Genomic DNA, 15,515 nt, shown 5'->3' with positions numbered 1-15,515 from the left:
TGTGTGCCGTGGAGTGGAGCCAGTGCTGCCTGACTCTCTATCTGTTCATTTTGTCTCGATATTTCGTAAGGGCCTCATTGAATGGTGTCCACTATCCAGCCTAAGATTGTATTCCATGTTTTTTTATGTATCATTGTGCTAGATCAGTATTGAGTCAGTCCCTTGGGCTATTTCAGGCCCTGTCCCACGTATCTCCAATTTTTTTGAGATTGTATGAAAATTGAGTCAGTCAGCTATACATACCTACCAAAAATTGTTCTCAGATTTGGAAAACTACAAAACATTGTCCAACACACAAAGTTACAAAAAATAAAGTCCATTTTGAAACCAAAAATCAAAAGTCCTTACATACTTGTGAACCTAGGCAGTCTTTTGCATAGTCCCACTTACGTCCTCATTATCATCCTACGTCTTTTGCATAGTCCCACTTACGTCCTCATTATCATCCGACGCCATTTGCATAGTCCCACTTACGTCCCCATGATCGTCCTAAGTCTTTTGCATTATCATCCATATTAGCTACACTATAATATATGTCATCATATAAACCTCATATGCTTCTACGTTCATTGTCAGTTATAGATTCATAGCATGTGTCTTCATGGGTCTCCTAGGTGACGGTTTTCTCCCCTTTGAAAAACCTCATCTAGTTCCAAATGGCAATCAACAAGAAATCATTGATGGTCTAGCTAACTTAGCTTGAGACTTAAGAAGAAGCGCACCTCAATATATGGGAGTCATACATGATATAAACAACGAGTCTAAGATTTCTCATAGAATTGATAGAGAGATTCAGGCTGAACTACTTAGTCAACAAATGGAAAGCCTTGCATTAGAGAAATATAGAAATGCTCAGGAGGTCTCATGTCAAAATCCTCAATAGAGAGTCTAGTATAGCCTTGCATTTACGTCTATAGTCTATTGTTAAGTCATCGTCTTGCATAGAACCACCCTCATATAAGAAATTTTTGATGTCTGTCACAAGGTCGCAAAAAGCGAAAGGAATAATGGACCCAAACAACACACAATCTGTAAACCCTACTTGGAATATGAACATGTCAATAGGTCAACACTCAGGTACATAGACAATGTCCACCCTAAATGAATTACAACAAAATTTGACAAAGGAAGAAATTGAGTTCGCTCAGCAAGACCCACATGTCCTCATGATCCTAGATGCATTTATACATAGTGATAGGGACAAGTATCTTTCGTTGTTTATACAAAATGGGGCAAAACTACCTGAGGATTTTGATGTCACGATGATTTTACCATGAGGAAAAACTTTAGGTCAAGATAACAGTCAAAGACCACCCTTGACACAAATACAAGCAACGACCTCCACTTTTCCTCAAAATGTACCTATCCAAACAAATCTCAACACAAATGCAAACTTTCCAATAAGTGTGTCATCCTCAACAATTAATGTTAGTATACCATCACAAAGCATACCTATAATATCAAGTGTCTTAGCACCTATTCAAACACAAACAACAAGTACAACTCAACCAAACATGGGTTCGCATATCACCTATTTCACAGTACCTAGTAGAACGCACAACACACAAAGTTATAATCTGGGTACCTTCCAACAACCTCCTAGTTATGCAACCATGAATCCTTTTGTGGGACATACACAAACACAAGGTATACCTTTGACACAAATAGATATTTTGACACAACAAATACATAATTTACAACAACAAATGATGACCATGCAAATCGATAACGATAAAAAGAGCTACACAATGTAGGACTTATATCCTTATCCATTTGATCACACATTATACATGCTGCCTTTCCCACAACATTTTGAAATACCAATATTTGATAGATATCAAGGGAAGAGTGATCCTAGAGATCATATCAGAGAATTTTTTACGGCATGTATAGAAGTTGCCTCAGAAGATACTTATTTAATAAGACTATTTCCTAAAAGTCTGGGATGTCTAGCTTTAGAGTGGTTTTCACATTTACCACCAACCATCACATCATTGGGAGAATTAGTTTAGCAATTTACTACAAACTTCTTGCACAACGTTGACACCCTGGTTACTTTGATGGACTTGTGTGCCGCTAAACAATATGAGAATGAAACATTTGCATCCTTCATACAACGATGGAGGGCTTTCTATAGGAGGTGCAAGACAATTATCCCAAAAATAGAGCAAGTAGATATGTTCACAAAAAACTTAATTCCTAAGATTAAATATTCGATACAAATGCAATGTTTAACCAAATTCAAACAAATCATGGAAAAGGCTCTCAAATGTGAGAAGGGACTAGTAGAACAAGGTCTTATTAAGTATGGCAATACCAACAACAATGAAAAATATAAGTTTTGGTCAAAAAACAAAAATGTGACCAATGATGGTATTGTAGATGCCAGAATGATAAACATAACTCAACCCATTTTATCTTTGGGAACGAGTCAGTCCTCTAATCCACATATAGGGAATAACACAACCTCAACAAATGTAAATGCTACACAAAACATGAACATAAGATACCCTAGGGTAAATGCTCCAAGAAGAAATTACACACCTCTAGGAGAACCTATTGAGTCAGCACTCAAAAAGTTAATATAGACAAACATGATCACTTTACCTAAAGTAAGAATGTATGAACCAGGTCCTTTCAAACCCACATGGTGGAATGATAATGATTTCTGTGATTATCATTGGACTAAAGGTCACAAAACAACAAGTTGCTACAAATTGAAAAACTTGGTCCAAGATATGATAGACCAAGGGGACATCACAATTGATACCGATAAGACCTCAGCAAACACAAATCATACAATTTTTAAGGACTCTTTTGTTAAGCAGGACAAAGGGGAAGCTACCACATCAGGTACCCAAGATAATACAACTAACTACACAAAGGTCTCATACGACTACACTATTCATGCCAGTAGCTCAAGAGATATAGGAAACAATGATTCACAAGAAACACTTGATCAAGATGGCCAATATCAAGACACTCATAGAGATGATAACCAAATTTGCATGATATCAGAGGCACCAAAGTACAATGATGATAGAAATCTTTGTCTCAAAGACTGGGGGCGTGATCAACCATCTCACTCAGATTGGTTTGAAGATGAAATCATAGAACACATTATGGATGTCAAACATACACATAAAGACTATGGAGAGGGATTTAAAATAAATCTTGATAAAACAACCTATGATACAAACAAATCTTGTAAGTCAAATGATATAGTCGCTACAATCACCATAACTCCCAGAGACAGAGACTGTGCAGTAGTTACTTGCAGATCAAAGGTAACTTTACAAGGAATACCATAAAATCAACCACCAGTAGTAGGGACTTACAATTTTGTTGAGCAACTTAAGAAAACTCTAGCATTGATATCATTATTCAAACTATTGCGTATTTCACCTACTCATAGAGCTATATTGGACAAAGCACTTCAAGATTCGGTAGTGGATAGAGATATAGATGAAAATGCCTTCCAGTCTATGGTGGGAAATTCGACACAAGGCACATGTATTGCATTCACAAAACAAGATATTCCTAGTGATAGACTACTTCATAACGACCCACTACATCTAGAAGCTTATATTCATAAGAGAAGAATCAGAAGAGTACTCATAGATAGGGGAGTCGATCTCAACATTTGTACTTTAAAGTTGGTCAAAGCACTAGGATATTCTGAACTTCACATTGATTTTTCCAAGAGGATAAATATCAAGGCTTATGATGATGAAGAACGTCCATCAAATGACATTGTAACATTACCTGCACAAGTAGGACCTATAACGACAGAGGTCGCTTTTCAAGTCTTGGATAGAGAGCTGGGATATAACATGTTTTTGGGCCACCCATGGATCCACATCATTCAAGCAGTACCATCCACATTTCATCAGTGTGTCAAATTCCCATATAGTGGCATTGAAATCACCATAAAGGGTGATCCAAATGTATTCCAACATTGCAATTACCTGAAAGATAGTGTGGATAATTGGGTACCTATCAATCAGGCCGCACCTCTCACTACACAATTGGAAACGTTAACAATCACAAAAACAAAAAAGGATATGCCTACAACATCCTCCTTACAGATAAAAAATATGGGTTGTGGAGAGTATTCTATTGCAAATACTTTAAGTGGGAAACAACTATCTCTTTCTCCTAAGTCCTTTGGGAAACCTCAAAATATAGTGCAAAAATAAGACAAAGGAAAAGAAATTGTCAGATACACAGACTCATGCTCTTTCATTAGATGGGGTGACTTACAAGAAGAATCTCTAAATGAAGATGTTAACCATTGGATATATAGAGAAGAAGATCATATGACAATACCCAGAATACACATAGATCAGTATGACAATGGATTCAAAATACTCCAAAGACATGGATATGATGGTACCATAGGCCTTGGATTGCAGAAACAAGGAAGACTAGAACCTGTTGTTCCTAATGATAATCCAAGGAATCAAGGATTAGGATATAAGCATGTACAACATATCACCGAAGCAAGACAACGTACTCTTGATATATTAAATCGACCAAGGAAATCGTCAGACTACACACCACAAAGGGATTTGTCCATACAAGTGCTCCCATCTTCATCTCAAACAAGTAATCGGGTACCTACATCACCTAGTACAGAATCAGATGGAGAAGACATGAGACAACTCCTGCAAGAACCTGCCACTGAGTTATAAAATGATGCAGTTGTTGACACAATAGTACAGGATAATGTGGCAATAGATGCAGGTTTACCACCACCACCTGAATCCCATCTATGGTTATTGTCACTACTTCTACCACGAAAAAAAACTCAGGCTCAACCTAATGAAATAGATGAAGAAAGATTGCAAAGGCTTATACCAGGCTTAAGAAGGGTAACTAATGTCCAAAGAAGACCAGTCAATCTACAACAAAATCAGAGGTAGGAACAAGAAGAAATAAGTGATGATAGCTCATATGAGGGAACATATATTTAAAGTGAGATCAACTCTCATGACTATGAATTCTTATCACTTCATGATTCTAGCCCACCAGAAAGTGTAATATCAAGGTATCAAATAAAGCTTATACAGGATGAAGATATACAAAGTCAGTCAAACAATCAAGTCTTCATGTTATCAGAATCTACTAAAGAAGGGAATAATGATTTACCCCTAGTGCATTCACACTTTATTGATTGTGGGCAAGAAGGAAAACCAACACTGGATTGGTTTGAAAATTATGAAGCAATTTCAGAATTTCTAGGAGTTAGAGAGGGATTTCCACAAGGTGATCATAAAGTAGGGTTTGTTATAGACCTAAATAGAACTCATACTTTGGAGAAGAAAGTTCTTCTACAACAGAAGATAAGGATCAAACTACCCATAATGGCAAGAGTGACTTGGGTAATCTTCCTAGGGAAAGAGAAAGTTCAACATTACTTACAGAGGAAACATAAGAAGCAAACATAGCAAAAGGGGAGGCTATACATAACATCCATCTGGAAAAATCACTAAGCAAAGAAGAAAAAGACAGATTCATTCATTTTTTCAAGCAACGACCTATCAACTTTTCTTGGTCCTATTCAGACATGCCAAGCTTAGACTCTAGATTAGTGTTGCATCACTTACCTTTGATACCGAGAGTTAAACATTACAAGCAAAAATTGAGAAAATGCATCCAAGTATCGCATTACTAGTTAAAATAGAACTACAAAAGTTGTTGGATGTAGGTTTTATTAGACATATTGACTATGCAAAATGGATATCCAACATGTTACCTGTGACTAAGCTCACAGGAATCATAAGAATCTATACTGATTTTTGAGATCTAAATAAAGCTTGTCCTAAGGATGACTTCCCACTACCTAATATCGACATGATAGTTGACCTAATAGCTGGAAATGAGATGATATCCTTAATGGATGGTTTTTCAGGATACAACCAGATTAAAATTGCACCAGAAGATCAACATAAAATGGCCTTTACATGCCCATGGGGAACATATTGTTGGAATGTGATGCCATTTGGTCTCAAAAATGCCGGAGCAACATAGCAAAAAGCCATGACAACATTGTTTCATGACATGATCCACAACATAATGGAAGATTACGTGGATGACATATTGGCTAAATCACAAACAAGAGAAAGTCACCTTGCAGTTCTTACATAGATATTTGATCGATTGGAACAGTATAATGTCAGATTAAACCCAAAGAAGTGTGTGTTTGGTGTAACAGCAGGTAAATTATTAGGGTTTATAGTGTCAAACAGAGGAATTAAAATAGACCCTGCCAAGGTCAAGGCAATCATTGATATGCAACCTCCGTCGATGGTTAAACAACTCAGAGGGTTACAAGGAAGACTGCAATCCATAAGGAGATTCATAGAATAGTTGGCAGATAAGTATCACCCATTCCAACATTTACTCAGGAAAGGAGTTATTTTTAAATAGACAGAACAATGCCAGGAAGCTTTCCAAGCTCTGAAAGATTATCTTTTGAACACACTAGTGTTAATGTCTCTTAGTCCAGGAAAACCTCTATTGTTATACATATCAACAAAAAACTCATCTCTAGGAGCTCTATTCGTACAACATGACAAAAATGGAAAAGAAAGAGCCATTTATTATATAAGTAGGACTCTGATCAGCTATGAGCTTAATTATAACCCTACAGAGCGAGCATGCTTACCAATAATCTTTGCATCCCAAAAGTTTAAACATTACATGTTGGGTCATAAGGTACAACTCATTGCACGCTTTGACCCACTCAAGTACCTATTGAGTAGAGCAACATTGACCGGGTGATTGGCTAAGTGGGTTTTGATCTTGAGCGAGTTTGATATAGAATACATAGATAGAAAAGCCATCAAAGGACAAATTATAGCAGATCAATTAGCAAAGGCTCCTTTATAGGACAGTCACCCGTTGCTGATAGACTTTCCAGACGAATCCATGTTTACATTAACTGCCTCTATAATGTGGAAATTATATTTTGATGGGTCATATACAAGTCATGGATCTGGAGGAGGGATTCTTTTCCTCACCCCTCAAGGGGATGTTATACCTAAGTCATTTAGGATCAATTTCCAATGCACCAAAAATATGGCTGAATATGAAGCTCTCCTCATAGGGCTTCATACAATTGTACAATGGAGAATACAAGAGTTACAGGTCTATGGTGATTCATAGTTGATTGTAAACCAGGTCAATAATGATTACAACATGAAGGATGACAAACTCATGTCTTATAAGAAGTTGTTCAAAGATTACAAGGAGCACTTCAATAAAATTACCTTCAAACAAATCCCAAGGATACAAAACAAGGCAGCAAATGCAATGGCTACCATAGGATCTCTTCTCAATATGTTTGCTAACGAAACTCAGTTTGAGTTCATCATAGAATAGTTGATGCTACCTGCATATGAGACTCCCCTATCAGAATATGTATGTGCAATTGTGGGTCCAGAATCACCTTGGTATAATGAAATATATACATATTTACATACTCAATACATGTCATCGGATCTGTTTAGGAATCAAAAGAAGACCTTTATTCATCAGGCATCTAGATACACCATTATAGCTGATACTTTGTATAGAAAGGGTTTCGATGGAACTCTTCTCTGATGTCTTGATGAGAGTGAAGCACACCTTGCTTTAAAAGAAGTCAATGATGGAATCTGTGGGGCTCACCAAAGCGGTCCACCATTGTCAAAGAAATTGTTGAGAATAGGTTATTACTAGCCAACTATGGAAAATGACGCTTACAAGTATGTACATAAGTGTAAACAATGCCAAATACATGGAGATCTCATTCATGCACCAGAACAAGATCCTCAACCCATTACATCATGATGGCCATTTTCACAATGGGGATTAGATCTAGTGGGTAAAATCAACCCTACTTCTTCCAATGGGCACAAGTTCATCTTAACACCCACTGAGTACTTTACCAAATGGATTGAGGCAATTCCTCTTACATACACCACTGGAAAGCAGATATCAAAATTCATGCTCAACTACATTATATGTAGATACGGAGTTCCAATGTGCTTTGTTATAGATAACAAATGTCCATTTAAAAACTAAGAAGTGAAAGAGTTGTGTGACAAATTTCATATACAACAAACATTTTCCACACCATATTATCAACAAAGTAATGAACAAATAGAGGCTACAAATAAAACAATATTGAAAATTCTTAAGAAAGTAGTCATTGACACAAGATGGGACTGGCATCTCCAGTTAAATCTCACTCTTTGGGCCTACAGAACAGGAGTATGCACACCTATAGGAGCAACACCATATTCCTTGGTCTATGGTACAGAAGCGATACTCCCCATTGAAATAGAAATATAGTCTCTAAGAGTCTCCTTACAGAACATCATATTAGAGGAAGACTACAGGGTAGCAAGGTTATAAGAACTCGAAACCCTTGATGAAAAAAGACAAACAACGTTCAACCATCTACAAGGACATCAAAATAGACTTAGACGGAGTTATAATAAACAGGTCCTCCCACGAACTTTTCAAGTAGGAGATCTAGTACTTAAAAAGAATCAAAGGAACCTAGTGGAATGAGAAAGGCCAAGGAAATTTGAACCTAACTGGCTAGGTCCTTTCATTATAACAAGGGTTATATGAAATGGAGCATATAATTTGGCTACCATGGAGGGAGATCCACTGTCTGACCCTATGAACAACATGCACCTTAAGCGATATTATACCTAAGGACTATGTAGTTTAGGTTTTACTTTCTGCATTATATATAGTTTCTTTTTTAAATGTATTGCATTCTCAAAAGTTTCGACAATTACATATAACAACATCAATAAAACAAGGCAATTGTCCAAGTTTATCATTCATTTGCATCTAAGGGAAACAAGGGTCATTTCCTTTCTTAGATATTCGAACATGAAGTCTTTGAGGTCCTAAGGTCATTAATTTTCAACATTACCCTATGGCGATGCTTTACTTATGGTTGGGTAGTGATTTCACTATTTGAGACTTGTTAACCCACAATCTATCAATTGCTATATCTCAAACACAATAAATCTCTAGTTCACTCGATACACCTAGTTGATCATATGACTAGTGAAAAATCTAAAATTTTGCTTCAGCGCCATTGTAACTATCACACCCAAGAAGGTTTCATTACTTACAAGTCAAGGCAAGAAAATAAAAAGAAAAAGAGCTAAGCCAAATATTCATCTTAAGGAAAAAGAGAAATGATATATAACTGAAATATCACGCATGCAAGTGCGACAAAAAGCTTGACTATGGGAACATGCAAGTAAATCCATCAGGGCTATGAACGCCTACTGATAATGGAGCAATATTTGAGAAATTACAGTCTATAACCTCATCGGAGCTCTCAAGGCTTGCTGGCAGTGAGGCTCTATTCAGGATGCTTTGAAGTTATAATAATCCATGTAGCTAGTCATATAGCATGCTAAGGATCTTTAGTAAACACAAGAGCAAGAATTAACTCATCTGCACACACATGGGCAAAAGAAGATCAAAGTTTCAAGAACCAATGGGGAAGTTTTCCGCATCTCCATATGTAAATCCTAGTCACTAAGTGTGTTGATTTGAATGTTCCAAGGGACCTTAGGGATCGATTGACTGCTTATCTATGAAATGTTTTGCACCTTTATTTCAATTGGTGTATTACAAATACAAAACCAAACACAGTCAACCTTGTTTGAATAGGAAATGCATCTTCATCCTGCATATTGCATTCACATAGGTCATGTAAAAAATTCATTTGTCTCCACATACATTCTGCAGATCATCATGTTATACAGGTCTGCACACTAGAGGCATAACTGAAAAAAGTCCAAAAGATCATATAAAGTCCCAAAAAATCCTAAAAATCATATGAAGTCCTGAAAAAATCCAAAAAATCATATAAAGTCCTGAAAAAATCCTAAAAAATCATGTAACGTCCTTCGAAAATATTCAAAAACAATGAAAAACTCAAAATTCAAAAACAATGAAAATCTCAAAATTCAAAAACATTGAAAAACTCAAAATTCAAAAATAGTGAAAAACTCAAAATACCAAAAACATCTGCAAAACAATCCTTCAAAAATAAAAAACATCTACAAAAATTCCTGAAAAAATCAACCAAAAACATTCAAATATCGATCTACATAATCCAAAAACATCGAAAAGGCTCTTGGAAAAGAACTAAAAATTGAAAATCAATCAATTAGAAAAACTTGCAATAAAATGTCTCGCAAGAAACAAATACCCTAGTAGATATCCAACAAACACTTCAGATGAAGTTAACAAAGGATGCAACTATCTAGTCAAATATCTGCAATCAACTGATCAAACTGTCTTATCAATCGTATCATATCCATATCATAGTGATCATTATCTTGTCTTAAACAGAACACAATACACTCAAAATCAAATAGGCCAGTCTTAAATGGGGTCCACAACTTTTTGAGATCAAACATTATCAGTTATCACATCAAGCAATTGAGAACAAAGGCACAAGGTCAGTATAACTACTGAATTTTGTCCAGGCCAGTCTTTATCTTTTATCATTTGGCAACAGATATTATTCCTATGCTACTCAAGGATGTCCACAAGTGACTAGAGTAGCCATGATGGGCATTATCTTTTTCTTTGTTTGCTGCTTGTCTACTACGTGTTTGTTTCTTCAATGAGATATCTTTACATCTTGGTTCCTTATACCCTGATGTGCTAAGCTCCATTGTTCATAATAAGGCTCAGTGATAAATATATATTCCACAATAAATAATGACACAGGTTCATGACTCATTAAATTTCATTTTTCATTTTCATCTCATCTATTTATTGCTAGTTTGCTGATTCTTTTCTCACCATCTCTTTCTAAATCATTTTCTATCATCTAACATTATTCTATTTCATTCTAAGGTTCATTCTCTCATATTCTATCTCAATATCGTCTTCACATCACCTATCTTTATCTCTAATCGACTAACTATTCTTGCATCTCACATTCTTTTTTTTTTTTGAGAGATCATTCATGTCTTTAATGCACAAACAATCTCTCGAGGGAGCATATTTACACTATACAGCAGTACTGAGGCATACTAGAGTAAATTTTTTTGTTTTCTTTGAAACAATGATGTTTCAACTTTGTCTCAAACAGGGGCAAATGTAGATACCTAAAAAATGTCGCATTAATCATATACTAATTATTCCTCTAATTGATTAAATAATTATTTAATTATTTAATTAAGTTAACTAATTATCCTTCTAAATTCATTTTATCTAATTTCTTCTAATTTTATATTTCCTCATCATTTTACTAATTATTCTATTTCTTATTCTATAATCATTTAATCATTTTAATCATTTTTCTAAATATTAATTAAATATTTATTATTTAATTAATTCTGATTAATTCCCCAATTTAAATAATCTTTATTATTTAAATAAATTAATTCTCAATTTCTATCTCAATCCTATCATCATTTAATCATTCAACCCTTTTCTAAATATTAATTAAATATTAATTATTTAATTAATTATGATATAATCCTTTAAATTAAATAATCTTTATTATTTAATTAAATTCCATTCCTAAATAATTAAATAGTTTCTTTAAATTATTTAATTAACTAATTAATTCTTCTATTTCCAAATCCACCCCAAATTCTAATTTCATTTAATTTCATATTCTTCTAATTTCTTCCAAATTCAAATACATGTGCATGGTTTCAAAAACCAAATTGAAAATCAAAGTCAATTTCTAAATATATTCAAATGCTAAATTGAATTAAAATAAATTCAGTTATTTGAATAGATCTCATGCAAAGATTTAATTAAAAATCTAAGTCTAAATGCAAGCACATGCTAAATTAATTAATTCCATCAATTACTTAATTAAATCATTTATCTCTCCAATCTCTATTTCTATCTTTCAGTTAGCTTTTTCAAAATTAATCTTTCTTTGTCATCCTCTTTATTTCATCCAATCATTCTTTTTCTTCCTTTAGTCAGCTTTTTCTCAATCAGTTGACTCAATTAATCTATTTAATCTATTGAGTTCCACCCCTACAATCAACAGTTCAACTATCAATTTTCATTTGAGCTCACCTGAGTTCCACCTCTTGATCAATTTGTTCCACCTTTCAATCAATATTCTCCAATTTTCTATAAATTGAGCATCCAATCTCCATTTTCAATAATCACGAACTTCGAATCTTTGTGTCACTTGTAGGTTACCAGCGCAATATCTAAGAGCCATCATACCACAGAGAAGAGAAGAGCAATGGAAGCGATATGCAATCTTGGAATAGGGAGTTTTAGTTTGATTTGAATGATTTATAATTATTATTTCTTGATATTGCATTATTTCATTGTCTTGTTTGTTAGATTCTTTGATTAGATAGGGATTCATGATTTCCCTTTGGTTCTAATTTATACATTTCTGATTTAAGATGAATTCTACATGCATACAGAAAGAACTAATAAGATTTTGACATAGTTATTTGTGCCCTTATCTAGAGTATCTTTAAAATTTATTACATTTGATTCACTTAAGTAAATAACACTCAATAGTATCTATAAGGGGGTCAACTTTATAGGCACCATAAAAATAATGCAAAGCTTTTGTTAAACAATTTTTCCTATGTATTTTTGTTAATAGTTTACTTGAAACCATCGAGAATGAACATTGTCTTGAGAAAATATTAAGTTACTTTTCTTGTACTTGATTATCATTAAGTTAATTTTCTTTTACTTCTATATTCTTTAGTTGCTTCCACGTTGATGAATTACTTTCTATTAGGGCTTTCTTTTAAAAAAATCTATAAAATTGAAGAATTGATTTAGGTTCTGTTGGAACCCTAAATTTTGCAATTTTTAGAATTCCAGATTCCAAGACAAGAAATGAGAAAAATTCTATATATATATATATATATTGAATAGGTACAAGTAATATGTTTTATATTTGTTGCACAATATGAAACCATAACATAAACACAATAATGGGCATAAAAAATGGATTGTGAAGCACCAAAGGGGGTCTTTACATAATTTAAAGACCATTTATCCATTATCTACCCATAAAATAGCCTTAAAATACCTCTAATATGCCTAAACAACTTGTAAAGTGACAATTAATTACATAAACTAAGGCAATTTCAGGATTTGGAATTATTTTTATTTAAAAGAGGGGTGTCTTTTCATCCAAAGGGGTATGAAAACCATTCAACCACATATATATGTGTGATGTAAAATGTAAAGGGAGAAAAAAGAGAGATACAAGAGGTGGAGGCAATTTTGTACTTTTAAACTTTTTATAAAAAATAACCAGTTGCATTTTCTTTCTCATATATGTTGAGAGTTAACATATTTTTAGAAGGCAATTGCTTGTGATATTATCTAAAGGAGATAAGGTTATTTGTGTTCTTCCTATGAAATTCTGTGTTTATTATTGTAAATTTGGATAAAAAAAGATTTACTTGCTAATTGTAATTGTTCCTTGTATTTCTTCCTTGGATGGTCTCTTAAAGTTAGGTTTAAATTCATTCAAGTGGTTTACAATATAGACATCGAATTAGAGCTCATAAGAAATAGTAACTGACAGACTCGTCGAGAGGGGGTGGGTTTAAAAACTGTCTCATAAGTTTACACAATAAGTCCTAAAGACATATAAGACTCTGTAGCCCAAATAAGAGGAAAGACACTGATCATTTGTAAACAAACCCTTTAACCATACCAATTACCCTTTACTTTTAAGCATTAAGATTAGTAGAGTAGGTATAGTAGCCAATTTAGCCAAAGTGTAACATATATACTTTTGTAAGATACATAGATCAATACACACATTTGAAATCAGTCTATTTAAGAAACTTATGCCATTCTGAGACTAGGAGATATCATATTAAGACACTAAATCTGCTATAAAAAGCATTAGTTGAAGGAACAAATAGTGAGTAGGTATACCCGCCTAGGTCCTGCAGAGCCTAAAGTGAGAGAGTTAGTAACCAAATAGGTTCACTCTATAAGTTGGCCAAGTCAATTGGAGGGTTTGATCATAGGAGTTGGCATTTCCTTAGAACCTATCGAATCTGTTGATTTGAGACCCAACAGGTTCTTTCTTGGAGCTAAAATGCATGCAATGCTATCTTCCTCCTTTCACTTCTACTATAGTGGTTAAATAATCATTTAGGCGTAATAAATTTAGTTTTCATTGTGAATTTTGATCTTCAGATATCTTATATTTGAGCCATCATTCTAATGTGTTAAAATCAGAATTAGGTAAAATCATTTAATTAACATGATACGTATAAAATAATCAAGCATGATATCATACTTGAATGTGGAGTGTTGTAACTTGTTGTTCAATGTGCTCAGATCTGGAATGTTTTCTTGATCATAATTTAGACTAACATAAAATGGTCAAGTAAAAAAATTGAGACCATAATTGGGTGAACTCACAATACTGGTCCCCACTTTTTGACCAACTTTGACACTTAGATGAACATTTTGAAAAAAAACTTCACTTTCCGAGACCTATAACTTTTAAACCATTAAGAATTTGAAGACAATGTAAACTAGTGATTTGTAACTTCTTGTTTGTAGATTCCAAATATATTTTATTCAATTTTTTTTGAATAAAATTTTATTGATTTTTTCTTCTCCCTCAAAAAGTAGTTTTTTACTACAAACAACAATTTTTAAGAGTGATGTGCATCCTGTAATGCATAACTTTTTTTCTATAAATCATTAAAAACTTAATTATTTTTAAATTTTGGTTTGTAACATCAATACCCAAGGCATGCAATTGATTTGATAGTGATATGTTGAATATTTTTCATTTTATTAAGTTTTGAAGTCCGACTAGTTATAATATAGATATAGGTGTACGTTTGAACACATAACTTGTTCTATATATATCAAAATTCAATTTTATTTTTTTTGTTAGAAAGAAGACATCAATACCTAGGGCATAGATATTTTTCATTTTTAAATTAGTTTACTATTTTTCCCATTGCGTTGAACAAAGAAGTTCATGTTCGGTGAAAACCTACATTCATAAGAAATAAAACAAAAATATATTAATGAAATTAAATATATTAAAAAATTATACTATTGGAAAGCTTATAATAAAGACTAAATACTTAAAGAAAAACTTCTAAATGAATTCATTTAACCCCCCAAAATCTAATGTAAAATTGATTTTTTAATCAACATTTGATAGATGCAAATGAGACTCCATTACAAGTATGATTTAGAAGTGGAGAGGTTACATCCAAGAAATTTTTATCAAAGAGTCTTTGATCTAACTCACGTCAATTCATTACTTCAAATGAGACCTCTTAGATCTTAAATCATTATATTTTCTAAAAAAAATATGATTTCAGCAAAAATCAGGATGTACCAAAAAGTGGGAACCAGTATTGTGAGTTCACCAAATTAAAATTGTGAAGGCTGGCACTAGCAATGAGTGCAATTTAGAGGAATTTTGGTGAGACAAGGTTAGAGGGTGCCCTAGTCCACCAAAGTATGACCTCCAAAAGGGA

Source organism: Cryptomeria japonica, chromosome 9 (assembly GCF_030272615.1).
Source record: "Cryptomeria japonica chromosome 9, Sugi_1.0, whole genome shotgun sequence".
In the NCBI taxonomy this organism is placed as follows: Eukaryota; Viridiplantae; Streptophyta; class Pinopsida; order Cupressales; family Cupressaceae; genus Cryptomeria; species Cryptomeria japonica.
The sequence above is the reverse complement of the archived record's forward strand: the minus strand, read 5'-3'. Positions refer to the sequence as shown.